The sequence below is a fragment of the Camelus dromedarius genome, chromosome 3 (genome assembly GCF_036321535.1).
Source record: "Camelus dromedarius isolate mCamDro1 chromosome 3, mCamDro1.pat, whole genome shotgun sequence".
NCBI lineage: Eukaryota > Metazoa > Chordata > Mammalia > Artiodactyla > Camelidae > Camelus > Camelus dromedarius.
Window position 1 is genome coordinate 30,037,974 of NC_087438.1, and position 5,594 is coordinate 30,043,567.

Consider the following 5,594-nt stretch of genomic DNA (forward strand, 5'->3'; position numbering starts at 1 on the left):
TATCATAAAAGGATGTTTTGTCAAATGCTCTTTTTTGAATCTATTAAGATTATTTGATAGTTTTTATCTTTCGTTCTATTAATGTGGTGTGTCACATTTTTAAATTTGTGTATATTGAATCATCCTTGTATCCCTAGGATAAAACCTATTTGATGATGGTATAGGATACTTTTAATGTGCAGTTGAATTCAGTCTGCTAGAATTTTGTTGAGAATTTTTGCATTTGTATTAGTCAGGGATATTGGCCTGCAGTTTTCTCTTCCTATAGTGTCCTTATCTGGCTTTAGTATTGGGGTAATATTGACTTCGTAAAATGAGTATGGGAGTACTCCCTTCTCTTCGATTTTTGGAAGGGTTGTGAAAGATTTGTGTTAATTTTTCTTTAAATGTTTGGTAGAATTCACCAGTGAAACCATCTGGTTCTCGGCTTTTCTCGTTTGGGATTTTTGATTACTGATTTAATCTCCTTACTTGTTATTGGTCTGTTCAGATTTTCTATTTCTTCATGATTCAGTCTTGGTAGGTTGTATGTTTTTAAGAATTTTCCATTTCTTCTAGGTTATCCAATTTGTTGGTGTTCCTAGTAGTCTCTTTTGATCCTTTGTATTTCTGTGGTACCAGTTGTAATGTCTCCTCTTTCATTTCTGATTTTTTTTCTTATTCTTCTCTTTTTCTTAGTTTGGTTAAAAGTTTGTCAATTATGTTCATCTTTTCAAAAACCAGCTCCTAGTTTCCTTGATCCTTTCTGTTGGTTTTCTAGTCTCTTTTTTTTTTTTTTTGCTTTTTTTTTCATTTTTCAGGATTTTTCTAAATTTTTACTTTTTTTTTTTATTTTGGGGGAGGTAATTAGATTCTTATTTATTTATTTATTATTTTAATGGAGGTACTGGGGATTGAACCCAGGACCTCATGCATGAGAAGCAAGCACTCTACCAATTGAGCTATACCCTCCCTCCATTTTTCAGTTTTATTAGGTAGAATTGTTATAATTTGACTGCACATATACAGTATATTGTATGTATGTATATATATATACAGCAATACTGCACATATTTTTAAATTTACATATATGTACTGTTAATTGTTTCTAAGAATGTTTAGAGATTTAACTTTTTAAACTTACATAGTTATCAAAGAAATAAAGCCAACCACAAAATAAAAATTAATTCAAAAAGATACATACACTCTGCTATTAACAGCAACATTATTTATAATTGCCAAGATATGGAAGCATCCTAAGTGCACATCAATAGAAGAATAGATAAAGGAGATGCAGTATATATATATAATGGAATACAACTCACTCATAAGAAAGGAGGATATTTTGCCACTTGTGGCCCTTCAATCACTTTTTTTTTAACTTCAAAAACCAGAATTTTCTAACTGTCATAAACATTTCTATTGCATCAAAAACAACAGAATACCTAGAAGTAATCTTAACCAAGGAGGTCACCTATACTCTGAAAACTGTAAAACATTGATGAAGGAAATTGAACATGATACCAAGAAATGGAAAGATATCTTGTGCTCTTGGATTGGAAGAATCAACATTATCAAAATGACCGTACTATCCAAAGCAACCTACAAATCCAACACAACCCCTGTCAAAATACTCACATTTTTCAGAGAACTAGAACAAACAATTCTAAAATTTATGTGGAAGCATAAATGACCACTGAATTGCCAAAGCAATCTTCTGTAGGTCTTTTTTTTTTTTTTAGATCTTTATTGTTTTTGTTCTCTTTTCTTATGGTTTGATGACTAGAGAAGTTCCATTAACATTTGTCGTAAAGCTGGTTTGGTGGTGCTTTTGTTTATTTGTGACGCTTTTGATTTCTCCATCAAATCTGAACGAGAGCCTTGCTGGATAGAGTATTCTTCGTTGTAAGTTTGTCCCTTTCATCACTTTAAATGTATCGTGCGGCTCCCTTCTGGCCTGTAGAGTTTCTGCTGAAAAATCAGCTGATAACCTTATGGGAGTTCCCTTATATGTTATTTGTTGCTTTTCTCTTGCTAATTTTAGTATTTTCTCCTTAGCCTTAATTTTTGTCAATTTGATTACTGTGTGCCTTGTGTGTTCCTCTTTGGGTTGATCCTGTGTGGAAATCTCTGCACTTCATGGACTTACTTGGGTGATTGTTTCCTTTCCCAAGTTGGGTAAGTTATTGGTTATTATCTCTCCAAAAATTTTCTCAGATCCTTTCTCTCTCTCTTCTCTTTCTGGGACCCCTATAATGCAAATATTAGTGTACTTCATGTTGTCCCATAGTTCTCATAAACGATCCTCATTTCTTTTCATTCTTTTTTCTTTTTTCTGTTCTGCAGTAGTGATTTCTACCAATCTGTCTTCTAGGTCACTGATCCATTCTTTTGCCTCATTTAGTCTATTCTTGGTTCCTTTTAGTGTGTTATTCATTTCAGTGACTTTATTCTTTAACTCTGTTTGGGTATTCTTTATCTTTTCCAACTGTTTGCTAAAAACTTCACTCTGTGCATCTATACTCCTCCTGAGTTCTCTGAACATCTTCATCATCATTACTCTAAACTCCTTCTCAGATAAATTGCCTATCTCCTCATCACTTATTTCTTCTTCTGGGATTTTATCTTGTGTCTTGGCCTGGGAGATACATTCCTCTGCCACCTCATATTGTCTATGTTTCTATTTGTATTTTTAGGTAGGTTAGTCACTTACCTCGACCTTGGAGAAGTGGGTCTCTGTGGGAGATATCCTATGTGTCCCAGCAGTACACTCCCCTCTTGTTACCCAAGGGCCAGGGTCCAGTCGGTCCCAATGTAGAGTCTAGCCTCTGTTTGTGGATTCCTTTCACAGGTTTTGGGATTGTTGTTTTCTTATTTCTAGTATCTGCCCCTGGTGGATGAGACTGGACTTAGAGGCTTATGCAGGTTTCCTGGCAGGAGGAGCCGGCAACTGCCCACTGCTGGGTGAAGCTTGGTCCTGGACTTCTGGTGGTCTAGAGGCCTTTGTCTGTAGCTGTAGTTTTATAACACTCTTATCCTTTAACCTTTATACTAGAGTCCTTTATATGAGAATTAAGTGGTTAACATGCCACTATATTATTCTAAATTTGACAACATACTCACCTTTACCACTGTGTTGTATATTTTTATATATTTTCATGTTACTCCTTGATTTATCATGTTCCTTGAAGTTTTGCATCGTCTTCTCGTTTGAAACAGCAACCACCTCCATGTGAATACACCTGGATACACCTACCCAGCTCTTCTTGCTCCCTCTTGTGGCAGAATTCTTAAGCTTGTATTCCTTGTCTGGATTCTGCAGTGAACCTGGCCTAGGGATGACTGCCTCTTTGTTTTCCCAAAGGTGGCGCTCAAGCTCAAGTTAGGGAGCTCTCTGGCTTACAGGGTTTGGCAGGCTTTCTGCGCATGCTCACTAGTCATCTGCTAAAGCTAGCTCCTGATGCCACAGCAGGAGAGTGCCTCTTTTGAGAATCTCACACAGCCGCGAAAGGGTGTTCACTCGTGCACTCTCATTCCCCTTCACCCCAAGAACTATCTCAGACCAAGATCTCTCTTGACCCTATTGTGCTGCCTTGGGGAAGGAGTAATGCAGGTAAAGTCAAGATGTTTTCTTACCCACTTTGATGCATCTAAACATTTTTTTTCCTCCAACGATGTGCTAGAATTTCTCTGGAAACCTTGACTTCACAAAGACTCTTGTCATCCACTGGTGATCGTCTAAGACAGTGTTTTCCAGGGGCTCCCGGACCACAGCCAAGAGGAGCTGCAGCTGGACCACAGGCCACTGCCAGGTCCACAGCCTGGATCAAGGTCTGTATGCCTATTACCTGATGCACAGGTGGGCAAGACCTCTCCTGGGTCCCTTGGCGTGTAGTGCTGGATCCCGCAGCTCCCACAAAGGCACTTTTGTCTGTGAACAGAAGCCAAATTAACGTTGAGGGGACAGACAAAAACAAGGGGTGTCATTCCACCATGATGCTGATGTCACTTTTCTGAAAACTCATTTTGTACCAATCTGCTTAGCAACGTCTGCAGGGGAAGGTGAAAGGAAAGAATAGAAGGCAAATCTTTGTAAAGTTGGGCAGAAAAAGAACAATCAAGAGCCAGGGATGACTTCTGCAGGTTGGCCACTGCTGACCATTTTAGCCACAGGTGGCTTAAAGGAAGGGATGAAGATTATATTAAAATAAGATATCATCCAGGAAGAGGAAGAAGTTGAATTTTAATGTATTTATTCCTTGTTATATTATTTTTCACATCATAAAGATTCATTCATTCAACAAATACTTATTAAGCATCTACCATATGAAAGACGCTGTTTTGGGCACTTCAAATACATGCATGAAAAAAATGTATCTGTCTTTATGGAGTTTACATTTAATGATAGCATATGGTTCGTGTAAAACATTTAGAAAATACTGAACCTTGTAAGGAAGCAAAGAAAACAGTCTATTCCTCCACCATCAAAAGACCGCCAGTGTTAACATCTGATGCATTCTTTTGTTCACTTTTTGCCATGCCTATACTCACACATCTGTATAGTTTTATAATTTGGGATTTTATTGTACCCTTGATTTACATAATGCTATACAATTTGTCAAAGGATTTGAAACTGTCAAGCCCTCTTCATGAAAGTTGCCAAATAACTTTCCAGAAATTTTGTTAGTGAATGTTCTGAGAGTTATTAGGGGCTTAAAGGCAACAGGACTTGGAAATACATGGATTAGATGTATGAGTGTGAGAGAGAGAAAAAGAAAAGGAATGCTTCTCAGATTTATGACTTGTTCTACTAATGGGCAGATGCAGGTATCAATAACTGAGTATAAAATTTCAGTAAAAGAAGTAAACTTGATGTACCAAAGATGTGGTTTTGAAATACCCCAGGAGCATCCAAAAGAGCCACCAGCCTGGAGCTGAAATCAAAGTGTGAGCTGGAGATCTGGGTCTGGATTGTGTATTAAGCGAGACCAAGGGTGAGATCACCTAGCGAGAGTGTGTGGAATAAGAAGATATAAGCTGAGTTCCAGGGAACTTGCCCGGTCCCAAAGGCTTGGCCTTGGACTTCCCAGTCTGGGGGAGCCTGGGATGGTTGGGATGTTTCTGGGACAGTCTAGAGTTTTCCTCTACTCGGGCATTCACTTAAGATAACTCTAGAGATCCCTGATAGAGTTATCTCTTGGGTATGTCCCTAATCAAATTGGCTTATGGGGGCACAAATTGAGGTATAGATTTTCTGTTTTCTTCCTCCCCACCTTTCCCCCATCCTAGACATTCATACATTTTTTTTAATTTAGCTTATATTTTTCCATATAAGAATTTTGAATCATGCTAAGAAAACATGAGGGGAAAATCATGCACTGGCAGTTTAATAAAAGCACTGCAAAGTCTCAAAATTACGTGTGAAACAGAACTTTAGGAGTCCTAGCAATGGAATGGAAAACTAGTATTCTGATATCCTGACTTTCAGAAGTTAAATAAGTCATTCTTTAAAAAGAGTTTAGTTTAAAAATAAATTTCAACAAACATTCGCTGAATGTCTGCTATGAACCAAACACTGTGCTAGGCTCATAGTACAAAGATTAATAAGACAGGAC

General features: G+C 37.6%; 1 non-coding gene across 1 annotated transcript; it reads right to left on the reverse strand.

Moving 5' to 3' along the window:
• Positions 1–878: 878 nt before the first annotated feature.
• Positions 879–952, reverse strand: TRNAE-CUC (transfer RNA glutamic acid (anticodon CUC)). Its single transcript has one exon. It is a non-coding gene; the product is annotated as a tRNA-Glu (tRNA).
• Positions 953–5,594: the final 4,642 nt, after the last annotated feature.